The sequence below is a fragment of the Balaenoptera physalus genome (genome assembly GCF_965194825.1).
Source record: "Balaenoptera physalus genome assembly, chromosome: 2".
In the NCBI taxonomy this organism is placed as follows: Eukaryota; Metazoa; Chordata; class Mammalia; order Artiodactyla; family Balaenopteridae; genus Balaenoptera; species Balaenoptera physalus.
In genome coordinates this window covers 172,507,203-172,520,654 of record NC_138883.1, presented here as the reverse complement: position 1 = coordinate 172,520,654, position 13,452 = coordinate 172,507,203, and positions in this window count along the sequence as shown.

Here is a 13,452-nt window from a genome sequence, read left to right as displayed (position 1 = left end):
CATCCCGCCCCATCTGCATCACGCTGTCCACAAAGTTCCCAGCATTTCACTTTGCTATTTCCCAGCACTCTTTTCTTGGCTACTTTTTATGTGCTTTGGTTAGTTCCGTGGAGGTTTGAGAGGCAGGGGATGTAGATGACAATCTGAAGATGCAAGTTGCAATTCCAAAAGGATACCTTGTTATAATAAGCAGAGCTCTGCTTACTTTGAGGGTGAAACACTCATGTGGGTGTACCGAGTCAGTTACAGAATGTTTGCTAAGAAGCAAAGCCCATCCTTATGAGCACACCAAGCACATTTATTTCCCCAGGGCCTTTGTACTCTCCCCGCTGCTGTGCTGGCCCTTCCCCCAGATGCTCATGTAGTTTATCCATCTTCACTCAGTTCTCTGCTCCGATGTTCCCTCCTCAAGGTACCCTCACCCTCTCTTCTTTCCTTGCTTTGTTTTTATTTTTTAGCACGTATCACTCCTTGACATGTATTATGTATTTGTGGAACAGTGGCACACAGGAGCATCTGGCCGTATTTGTGAACGTGAGGGTGTGTGACAGGGGAGAAGGGTGACTAGTCCAGCTGGGGTAGCTGAACCACAGTCCTCACTGTTTTTCTGTGATGTCAGATTCGCAATACAACTAACCTTATAGCTGTAGGTTCTTTTCAGAAGAATTTTGCTCTAGGTAAAAAATATGTATATATCTTGCATTTCATTGCATGGTAATATGTTGACATTCTGGTTAACAAATCCGCCTCTGTGATATTGAGGTACAAAGCCTGGAGTTGTAACCAGGTCAGAGGTCTAAACCTGCTGCCCGTCGTCTTGGCGGCTGGGGTGTCCCTCTGAGTATGATCTTTGGTTTGAGAGCACGTAACTCGGATCTGCCAGGCTGGACAATCCTTCAGAAATAATAAGGCAGTTCGGCAGTTCCCAGTGGCTGTGTCTGGTTGCTTCTGTCCTCAGCTGACATCGTTTTATTGATACCAGCAATCACTCCCCACCTTTCTGTTATTTTGCAGTGTGATTAATGGTAAGCTTCTGGTTGAAAGGAGCTTTACAACAGTAAACAATGATTTAAGTCGTGCTTTGATTACCTCCAGCTGCCTATTCAAGTAGAAACTAACTGTTCAAGGTGGAAAGTCATTGCTAGATGTAGAATTTAAGTACCAAGAGGGGTTAGAGTGGGCCAGAAGGTTCTGAGGAGGACTAAGTTTACCTCACACTGAGGGCTGACCTTCCGAAACAACGTTTGGGCAAAGGCAAGGTTTAGTCATCTTGTTAGCAAAGTTCAGGTGCTACTGGTACTAAACGTCCTCCAGGAGAGACACATGAGCCAGGAAAAATAGAAGCTACCAGGAAGGAAGGAGGGAAGAGAGGAGGCAGAGACGAGGGGGAAAAACGAAATTGTTTTTGTTGGGAAGCAATAGAATATCATGGTGGTAGAATTTGCTGTCTGATGTCAGTTTAAGGTCTTCTATCCGAAACAGTTATTAATAGGGCAAGAATCGGTTCTCACTTTTCCACGGAATTCTGGAGATCATAATACAGAAGTCAACGGAAGTGCTTTGATGTTGCCAAAATTGCTTTGGACACCATAAGCTCTGGAAGCAGCATTTCAGGGCACGGATGTTATCCAGTTGTAAAGTGAAGCTGGTACCAATGGACAGATGGAATGAACATCCTGATTGCTGCTCCCAGAATTCCTCCTTTTTAAAATTAGTAATTCAGGGCCTTGAGTTACTGTCAGGAAGCCAGAGTCCGCCCTTGCCCCCAGAACGACTCTCAGGGTGTTTGACTGACCTCATGACACCACATGGGAGCAGAATGTGGATGTGGATTCAGACTGGCTCGAAGGGTACGTTTTGGTGACAGCTCTGTTACAGGAAGACCCCTTCTCTCTTTGGAACATTCCATAATTCCCTCTTGGTTTACTGCCCCCTGTGGCACCAAACCCAGATGTGATGTTAAGTGATGGGATATATCAGGGAGGATGGGAAGAATCCCCAATACAAGTTTTGCCTCCAGTTCAGCCTTAAAGGTGCCTTATGTTCTGGTTCATGCTCATCATATTCAGACAGGTAACATTCCACCATTATCCCAGGAAACTTTTCAGACTTCACTTAACATGTTGGCAAAAGAGATATCCCTTGAATCCTACCCCCCGGGTCCAGGGGCAGTATCTCAGGCAAATAACACAACTGCATAAATTCTAACAAGAGACTAGGTCATCAACAAGGGGCCTTGATTCATGGTAAAAACATGAAGAAGGCATAGCGTTAAATATATGGGCTTGGGAATCTGAAAAATCCAAGATCCCCTCATTGGTAGTGAATGAACTTCGGCTAATTACCTAGCTTCTGGGAGCCTCAATTTCTCCATCTGTGAGATGGGGAGCCTCTCTCATATGGCTTCTTGGTACCTGGCCATGCATATTCTAAATGCACAGTAAACTATTGCCATTGCACAATTACTACTATTATCATTAATTCTAGAGAATAATGGGAAGAAATTTCAGCCAAGACAAAACTAACTCCAGATCTTCTCTGGGCAATCGAATTCCCCAAAATCAGTTCCAGGACGTGGAAGCAACCTAGATGTCCATGGACAGATGAATGGATAAAGAAGACGTGGCACATATATACAATGGAATATTACTCAGCCATAAAAAGAAATGAAACTGAGTTATTTGTAGTGAGGTGGATGGACCTAGAGTCTGTCATACAGAGTGAAGTAAGCCAGAAAGAGAAAAACAAATACCGTATGCTAACACATATATATGGAATCTTAAAAAAAAAAAGAGAGAGAGAAAAAAGGTCCTGATGAACCTAGTTGCAGGGCAGGAATAAAGTGGTAGACATAGAGAATGGACTTGAGGGCATGGGGTGGGAGGGCAAAGCTGGGGTGAAGTGAGAGTAGCATTGACATATATACACTACCGAATATAAAATAGTTGGCTGGTGGGAAGCAGCCGCATAGCACAGGGAGATCAGCTCGGTGCTGTGTGACCACCTAGAGGGGTGGGATAGGGAGGGTGGGAGGGAGGCTCAAGAGGGAGGGGATATGGGGATATATGTATATGTATAGCTGATTCACTTTGTTGTGCAACAGAAACTAACACACCATTGTAAAGCAATTATACTCCAATAAAGATCTATTAAAAAAAAAAAGAATCCCTCAACAGTGTGTAATTGCCATGAATACCGACTGGACTGTCGTGTCCCTCCAATCTATCTTTTGTGTAATCTCCAGTTACTGTTTAAAAAGTGAACATCTTAACGTGTTACTTCCTGCCCCCTCCTCCAGAATCCTGAGAAGAGGCCTCTGTAATCTCCTCATTGAGGCCCCTGAGGACAGCCTGCCTTGGTCCCCCGGTAATTCCATGGGGGGGATTATGAATTATGATTATGTACGGACTCTCCCTGGATTCTGATGAGGTGGAACCGTTTGTAGTAGTACCTGCAGATGCTAGGCTTCCCCACCATGTCCACCTCTTCCTCTTTCCCTCCTCTTGTCAATTTGGGCACTGCTACTCATGCTTAAGATGCAACCCGAATCGGTCTCCTCTGTGAATCCTGGGCATAAATCCAGCTGGTCACCCCCTCCATTGTGCTGGACCCTGGCCATAGATGGCTCTCTGGTTGCACGTGTGCCATGGGGTCGTGGGTGGTGGTTTACCTGCCTCCTTCCCCCACTGGCCTGTGAGCTTCTGAGGGGTTCAGACCTTGTCTTGGTGGCCTCTGTGCAGGACCCAGGGCCTGATAGTGGAAGGTGCTCAGCAAATTAGTTAAATGAATCATTGAATGACAGTCAATGTCATTGATTGTCATAGGAGACAATCCTTCCCGTCATGCCCTGTAGGAAACCTAACTTCAGCAAGACCTGGGCATGCCCTGTGCTTTCCAGACCCAGCTCTTTGGGCCTATCATATCCCTAGGTCTGGAGTATGCTTCCCAGTGTCTCCCCACCCCGTCCAACTCCTATCCTTCTTTGAAGTCCTACCTAGAGGATCTGCATTTTCAAATATTGTTCGGTCCCAGTTATAATGTGTCTGCTTCCCTCGATTATCTAAGTCCCTGAGGACAGGGACTATATCTTTAATCTTTGTAGTTTGGTGCCTAGTCATGTGCTTGGAACATGGGATTTATGCCATAAATGTTGAGTCTATAAATGGAAGATATACACTTAATATCCTCACTGTCATTCGGGACTTATTCACTACTGGTATTTTAGTCACCTTTTCATATTATAGAATTCTTGAAATTACTTTTAGTACCTATCCCAGGCCTGGAGATTTAATGGGCCCCTAATAAATATTTTCTGGTTACTTAAGGCTTTCCTTAATATTGTATGCTACAGCTTAGATTTTGCCATTCTCTTAAAGTTATCCTAGAGGTGAGAGACAAATACTTTAAACATTCAAATCAAGGTTTTCGCAGAGAAACGGTATTGTAATAACCGTAGATAAACACGTACGTGAATGGATGGTGCTGCTGTGTGGTAGGAAAGTAGCCCAGCACTAGAGGTCCCTCTCTCCGTAGGCTCTACCGGCTCTGCCCAGGATCCTTGCCAGCTTCAGTGGCTTCTGACTTGGAACAAAAATTGAGGAGCAAAGGAAATTTGAACCAGTGAATTCTTTGTGGCATCGCAAATTAGATCTTATATATCAGTCCTGCATTGCTGAGGTGCTGGAAGAGCCGCAAGAAAAATGCTATTTTCTCCCCCCAAATCCTAGCCCCAGTTTAATTTTATTCTATTTATATCTGGCTCTTGAATTAGCCATGTGCCTTTATTCAGATCTTTCTATCTCAGCCCCATCTGGGAAGCAGTCTGGGTTCGGTTGCTAGTTTTTCACTGAAATAACGCTGTGAAACATAAGCAAGGACTGGGGTCCCCCTGTCCCTCATAGGGGCGTGTCAAACGACAAAACTTAAAGGGTGGAGTAAGCAATTTGATGGCCTTTATTTGAGGGAAACAGTCCATGGGTTGGGGGGGCACAGCGCCTCCTCCCAAGCCGCGGAGCCCTCTTCCCGAGGGGTCTCATAGAGGGCTGGAAGAGGCAAATGGAAACAGGGCATGCTTGCTAGGAGGCCAGGGGGTTCCTTTGAAGGCCAGCAGGTCCTATTTTCTAGGGTAAGGGGAGCTCGCTAAAGCTGAGTTGGGACGATTGTGATTGGTGTGTGTTAGGTTTACTCAACAGGTGCTTCTGTAAGTGCAGGCCGACTTGGGTTTAGATGTGTGATGTGGGCCGGACCACTGGGGTGGCCTCCATTTAGTGAGTCCCAGTATACGAATTAGTCTTGTCAGTTACCCCCTTTTGTACAACTGAGAGTATCGATCGAAACTTAAGGTGTTAGCGAACCAGAAACAGACTCACCAACAGAGCGAACGGACTGGTGGTTGCCCAGGGGGAGGGGTCTGGGGGAGGGATGGAGTGGGAGGCTGGGGTGAGCAGATGTAAGCTAGTGTATATAGGATGGATAAACAACAAGGTCCTACTGTATAGCACAGGGAACTGTATTCAGTATCCTATGATAAACCGTAAGGGAAAAGAATATAAAAAAAAGAATATATATGTATAACGGAGTCAGTTTACTGTACAGCAGAAATGAACACAACGTTGTAAATCAACTCTACTTCAATAAAAAACAACTTAAGGTTTTAGCGCCACTCCTAGTCCCTGCTTCTTGTTGATGTTGGAATCAGTTGGGTCTCTAGCTGGGCTCATAGGTTAGGGTGTGGAGGTCTTGGTTCCTTAGTCGGCTGTTTTCTTCAATGCCACAATAGAAGAGAAATACACAAATTCACCCAAGCAAACATAAAGAGAAAAAAGGGGATAAAGAGCAGAAGTCTCACAGAATATTTTGTCTCTCATCTTTGTTTGAAAAATAGAAGGAGGGAAATTTTAAGGAGCTATAATGAAATGGGTTAACCTACAAAGTAGGAAACAAACAAAAAATAAGCAGTATTTTGACTGCAACCCACTCAGACCAGCAGGGCCAGAAAGCCTTTGTTGCTACAAGACAGCCAGTACCTGAATATACTAACCCTTTAAAAAACTGTTATTGAGGTATAATCGATGTATAACATTATATTACTTTCATGTGTACAGCATAATGATTCAAGATCTGTATATATTGTGAAACTCTTTTCAAACTAGTGTTTTCATTTTCTTCAGATAAATACTCAGAAGTGGAATTACTGGATCATATGGTAGTCTTATTTTTTGAATAACTTCTATCCTGTTTTCCAAAGTGGTTGCACTAATTTACATTCCCACCAATAGTGTACAGAAGTTCCTTTTTCTCCACATCCCTGCAACCCTTGTTATTTCTTGTCTTTTGGATAATAGCCATTCTAACAGGTGTGAAGTGATTACTCATTGTGGTTTTGATTTGAATTTCCCTGATGGTTAATGATGTTGAGCACCTTTTCATGTACCTGTTGGCCATTTGTATGTCTTCTTTGAAAAATGTCTATTCAGATCCTCTGCCTATTTTTAAATCAGATTGTTTGGTTTTTTTTGCTATTGCATTGTATGAGTTCTTTATATATTCTGGATATTAACCCCTTATCAGATCTATGAGTTGCAAATATTTTCTCTCATCCAGTAGGTTGGGAACCCTTACTTTCATATGCACTTCTTGAATGAACAATTTTGTCTAATTGCAATGTCCCCCATAATGGCCATTGTAATTCTGGGTTGTACTAGTAAGATTTTGCCATTTTTGTGGATATCTACAGCTTCTGGGACCACAGTTCTTAGACACAGAATGAGCAGCTGTGCGGACAGGTGATGTGCTCAGTTCTTTGAAACTTGAGGATCTTGTTTTTCTAGCTAAGCCTTGGGACTCTTGGAGCCAAATTAATACCCAGGAGGGATGTGCTGCCAGGTTGGGATTTTGTGGTGTTTTAAAGTGTACCTTGTTGCGGGGAAGTTTTCTTGAGATTGACAGGTGATCTAGTGTCAGTCTACCCTGTTCTATGATCAACTTGTCCTAACACGGCCAGGGCTTTAAGAGCTTTTACGTGCTCAACTCGCGCCCCCTGAATTTTTGGTTTTGGTTTCCAAGACTCCCATTAGCAATAGATCTATAATTCCTTTCATGAGAAGATGTCTGTATTATGGCTGATGCCCTAATGGCTTTTAATAGGCTGACTTGTGCCTACTTAGATTTCGATATGCTGTTGGTCAAAAAAGTTCGAATTTCTCGGCTTAGTTTATTTCCCCCAAGTCCCCCAGTGGTTTATGCTGTACTTTGAGGCCTTGTGAGTTCCCCAGTGGCTGCATCTTGCTTTCTCAGATTGAGGAGTACCCATTTTTTTCCCTTGTTGATACAATCCTCTCTAATTCAACCAGACTCACTGGTCCTGGCTGTCTGTGCACAGTTCCTGGGACCTGTCAGGACCTCCTAGAGGTACTTACCTTGTAGGTGAGGTCGGTCATACACCCAGATGTTGTAGCCCACTAAGTCTCACCTGGAAAAAACTATAGTCTCTCACACCTCAGTTTTCCAAACTTCAGGAGCTCAGAATGCAAAATAAGCAGAGCTGCATCGGAGAGAGGCTTACTGGAGATCACAGCAAGCAGCCCAAGAGTTGGAGAACCAGACAGGCTCGGTGGGTACTTCCCCTTCATCTAGGAACCATCCCAGGATCTTCAGCAGCTGTCTTTGGGACACATCTTGTCACCCAAACTGTCAAATGACAAAACCAAAACAGTTTAGTAACGCGTTTGATGTCCTTTATTCAAGGGAAAACAATCCCTGGATTGGGGAGTACAGGGCCTTCGGGGCAGTGGAGCCCTCCTCCCGAGGGATTTTGGGCAGAAACCACTTTTATAGAGTGTTAGAAGGGGCAACATGGAAACAGGGTGTGCTTGGCTAGCTTGTTGTAGGTCCTGTTTGCTACAGTAAGGGGAGCTCGCTAAAGCTGAGCCCTGGAGCATTGTGATTGGTGTGCGTTACGTTTCCTCGACAGGTGTTTCCATAAGTGCAGGCTGACTTGGGTTTAGATTTGTGATGCGGGCCGGCCCACTGGGGTGGCCTCCAGTTTGTGGGTCCCCGGAGAGGAATTAACTTTCGCAGGCATGGTGGGTATGGGAATAAACTCAAGGGTTACCAGGGTCTTGTAGTTCCGTCTGTGCCTTACCTGGGTCAGGGCTCCTTTCAGCCGTGAAGCGCCTTCATTATTCACATGCAGCCAGCAAGTGCCAGAGAGGAGAACCTCGTAGGTATGCTCTTTCCCCCAAGGGTCAATTACCCATAAGAAAAGAAATCAATGGAGGAGCATGCTTTTGAGAGGAGAAACACATTTTAACTTACGTTAGAAAATACAGACTAGAAAGATGACTTTCAAGGAAATAAGATGATAAAGTTTCAGCTCTGCGCCATGGTGCTGACGGAGTAGGGAAGAAGCGAGGCTTCCTTTTTGCTAAAGCAAATGTAACTTTTTCAGAACTGATCTGTTACGAACTCCCAACGGCAACGTTGCAGGTTGCAGGAAAGGCTGCCCCCTTCTCTGTCTTCTCCACAAGGGGCCTCCAACTCCGTCCCCTGTGGGCACCGGCCCCTGGACATTTTATGTCCCAGGGATGCACAGTAGGCGGCATGGGCCACCCTATAGCGCATAAAAATGGGGAAGAGGCTGGTGACGGGCCTAGAAGGGGGCTCTGGGCAGCTTGACGGTGGGATTCTGGGGTCCAGAAGTGGGGCCGTGAGCTCTGGTTACTGAGGGAGGAGAACCCCTCGGCTCTGTGAACACCTCAGTCCGTGTCAGGGGCTCAGCTCAGGGCCCAGGGCAGGGACGCTGGTTGCCCAGGTATGAGTGGTACTGGGTGATCTCAAAGTCTCCGTCCTTGGTTCCTTGGTCTTCTGGTTCCATGTTCGGTGCTCCCTGATCTAGAGCCTTTCCAACTCAGAACCAGGGAGTATCCCATGAGTAATGTAACCAAAAATTGCTTTTCCTACATCCAGTGGCTAAGTCCTTGAGGATTTTTGCCAAATCCAGTGGCTTTGGACTTGGCAGAAAAATGTGTGCAGCAAAGGAAATTTGAACCAGCAAATGTTTGGTCAAGGCAGGCTTTCTTCTGATAGTGTTGGGACCTGTTTGGAAGCTGTAAAAAAAAATTATACAAGTTATCAGTGCAATTCTGCATACATCACTGGTGCCATGACTTGCTCCAGAGTGATTTTTGCCTAGTTTCTAAATGGATTACACCAAGAGATGAGATCACGCACACCTGGGGCCTGTGCTGAGCGTCTCCAAGTGGGTTTTGGAGCCAAAACGCCAAACTCCATGTGCTGGGAGTGTGAAGAGACAAAGAACAAAGAGTGGGGTGGGACGCTGTGGGTACTTCTGATGCCTCATTTTCAAAGCCCACATCAGATTATAGACATGTTCGTTTACCACCCTGGAACTCTGCTTGGGGTTTTGGCAGAGCCTCTTAGCTGGCTGTGACCCGGCCACAAATGGGGACGAAGTTAATGGGTTTCACATGTTATCGGCAACTCCGGGCCCACCTACAGTAGTGAAATAACTCAGGAAATGCCTTTGCTGACTCCTGACTGCTTTTATTTTCCCCACAAAGAGACACAACTCAGAGGCCTCTGAGATTTCCAAATCAACGAGCAGAACACCTGTGACTTGCTAATGGCTTGAAACATTGGGGGAGAAAAGCTCAACACCTGACAGTGGCATTCTGGTTAATTTAGGGAGAGGCCACCTTGGACCCAGGGTGAGCTGAATTTTCCCAGCCTCTTGTCCCTTGTTTGGTTATGAACACGTACAACCTCCTGTGAGGTGCACAGATTCTGAAATGGAATCCCGTTAACCTTTAGCCGGGTTTCAGCTGGGAGGCTGGAAAGCACATTTGTTTCACCTAATTCTGCAGTTGTCGTGATGCTGATAGATGGTAGCACATTGAGGACCTCATGGCCATTGTGTTTTTATAGACTGGCAATTAATGTCTCCATGTTCCTGCAGCCTGGAAGGCTGGAATCTCAAGGCAGGGTTCTCCCTCACAGCTTCCCTTGCTTCCGAGCTGCATTGTGTGTTTGTTCTGCAGGTGCCCAGAAAATCCCCCCAATTCTCCCCTCAGTGGGATCACAGCCAAACAATAATTAAGCTTCAGTAAGAAGAATGTAGGTTTCAAAACAGTGCAATCACTTTTCTATATGAGATGCATTGCCTTGGAAGGTGTAGAGCCTCTATTGTGCCAGTAATTTAAAAATACGTATTTCTGGGAGATTGGGGGTATTCTGGTTATCAATTGCCATGTAGTAAATTACCCCAAAATTTAGTGGCTTAAAACAGTGGTGTCCATTTATCGTCATTTTATTGGTTTGCTAGGGCTGCCGTAACAAAGTACCACAGACTGGAGGCTTAATCAACAGAAATTTATTGTCTCCCAGTTCTGGAGGCTGGAAGTTCAAGGTCAAGGTGTCAGCGGGGTTGGTTTTTTCTGAGGCCTCTCCTTGGCATGTATTGATAGATGCTGTCTTCTCCCTGTGTCTTCACATGGTCTTCCCTCTGTGTGTGTCTGTGTCCTCATTTCCTCTTCTTACAAGGACACCAGCCAGATTGGATTAGGGCCCATCCTAATGACCTCATTTTAACTTAATTACCCCTTTAAAAGCCTCTTCTCTAAGTACAGTCACGTTCTGAGGAAGTGAGGTTTCGGATTTTAACATATGAATTTGAGGGGACACAATTCAGCCCATAACAGTCACGAATCTACAATTTGTACAGAGGTCAGCAGAGATGACTCATCTCTGCTCCACATCTGGGACCTCAGCACGGATAACTAAGTGGCTGGGAGCTGGAGAAACTGGTCCCCTGCCCCCTCCTCCGACATCTCTCCCTCTCTCCATTGTCTCTCTCCCCATGTGCCCTCTCGAGCATTGGCCGCTTCAGAGTAGCTTGACTTCTTACATACCTGCTGAGTCAGAGATCTGAGAAACTTGGGCAGAAGAAGCCACAAGGCCTTTTACAGCCCATCCTCAGAAGTCATCGCTGTCAATCCCTCTTCACTCAGTGGGCCCCCCAAGGCCAACCCCAGTTCAGCATGGGAATAGTTGAGCAAATGTGTGAGTATTGGGAGGTTAGTAGCATTGGGGCCCCACCTTGGAGGCTGGGTACCCCAGGTGAGAACATGGGCCTGACCCGCAGAGCTGGAAGCAGGATGCGTTTGTATGTGGTGCTGTCTAATTACAAGACGTTCTGCGGTACAGAATCATCAGGTCATGGTGGTTCCTCTCTCATGTGTCTCCTCCTCCATCTCTCTTCCTCCAGGAATGCCCTCCTCACCGTCAGGATTTCCTGGCTTTGAGAGAAGGGTCACACTGAGGAGCAGGCACTGCTATAGACCGAATGTTTGTGTCCCTCCCCAGTTCGTCTGTAGAAACCTAACCCCCGAGATGATGGTGTTGGGAGGTGGGGCCTTTGGGAGGTGATTAGGTCATGAGGGTGGAGCATTCATGAATGAGATTAGTGCCCTTATGTGTGGACAGTGAGAAGATAGCTGTGAACCTGGAAGAGGGCCCTCACCAAACACTGAATCTGCTGGCACCTTGATCTTGCACATCCCAGTCTCCAGAACTGTGAGAAATAACTTTCTGTTGTGTATAAACCACTCAGTCTATATAGTATTCTGTTATAGCATCTGGAACAGACTAACACATGCACCAGTGTCCTTAAAGCAACATCGACACCAAGGTGACCAGGACAGGGGAATAGAGAATTTAGAGCAGTGGTACCAGAGTGTGGGATCCTGCCAATATTTGTTACTAGTCCCAGATGAGCTAAGAGATTAAGAGTTCAAAAACTTTTATTGCAATTGTACAGAGTCATTTAAGTCTATTGAATCTAATATTTTAAAATGTGGGTTTGTTTTTATAGGTATTTGGTTTATTTCATTTTTCAGTAATTTATTTTATTGCCTTGTCGCATCAGCCTGCAATGGGCAGCAGTTAGAAACTATGGGTCCGTCACAGGTGAGAGCTTGGGAAGCACTGATTTAGGAATCTAAGGGTTCACATCCTAGAAGCAGAGAGGAGAATGGTGGTTACAGGGGCTGCGGGGGAAGGAGAAGTGGGGAGGTGTGGGTGGAAGGGTATGAAGTCTTGCTTGTAAGCATGTTCGAGGATGAATAAGTCCTGGGGCTTCTCTGGCGGTCCAGTGGTTAAGACTCCGAGCTCTCAATGTAGGGGGCATGGGTTCGATCCCTGGTTGGGGAACTAAACCTGGGGGTCCCCATCTTTCTCATGGCCTCTTGCTGTGTTGATTGCACCCTTTTTGCTCCAGGCTCTGCTGTCCACTTCTCCACTGCCTACTGGCCTTTCCCAGCCTCACCCTGATGATTCTCACCACAGCCTGTGAGTCTCACTCCTGTGACTGGCTCTGGGCGCCCTGATTTCTCGGTGCTGCTCTACCTCCTTCAGTCAGTTCAGCCAGCGTCTCTAGAACAACTGTCTCAAGCCAGGCACAGTGCTGGGGACCAGGGATGCATGGATGGTTTCTGTCTTTGGGACGCTCAGGGTCCAAGACCCATAAACAGAGTCTCAAGATTAGTGAAATGCTTTGGAGGACAGGAAGAGAATGGGGGGAAGTTCCAGATCTACGGGGATCTGTGTGTGGGGTTAGCCTGGCAAAGACGTAGGGAAGAACTTGCTGGCACAAGGCAGAGCTCTCAGTGAGGCGATGGGGTGGTGGATGCACAGGAGGTCATAGCAGTTGGGGTTCTGGGCTGAGAGGTGCAGGTGTGAGGTGCTGAGACTCAAGGGGGCCGAGAGGGACCTGGGGAGCAACGAGGGCTGTCCCAGGGCTCGGGAGCCAAGGAAGGGCTTTCAGAAGGGATAGAGGCTGTTAGTTTTGCTTTTATACCTATTGCTCTGGGGGTTGAATGGAGGGATTTGAAGGGGTGGCTTTGGAGCAGGGAAATCTGTTGGGAGATTCTTGAGAGAGTCCAGGTGAGCATGAATCTCAACTAGGGCAGTGGTCATAGCAATGGGGAGAAGGGAATTATTGTTATTATTAATTTTTTAACATCTTTATTGGAGTATAATTGCTTTACAATGTTATGTTACTTTCTGCTATATAACAAAGTGAATCAGCTATATGTGTACATATATCCCCATATCCCCTCCCTCTTGAGCCTCCCTCCCACCCTGCCTACCCCACCCCTCTAGGTGGTCACAAAGCACCGAGCTGATCTCCCTGTGCTATGCAGCTGCTCCCCACTAGCTATCTATTTTACACTTGGTAGTGTATATATGTCCATGCCACTCTCTCACTTCATCCCAGCTTATCCTTCCCCCTCCCCGTGTCCTCAAGTCCATTCTCTATGTCTGCGTCTTTATTCCTGTCCTGCCCCTAGGTTCTTCAGAACCATTTTTTCTTTTCTTTTCTTTTTTTTTAGATTCCATATATACGTGTTAGCATACGGTATTTGTTTTTCTCTT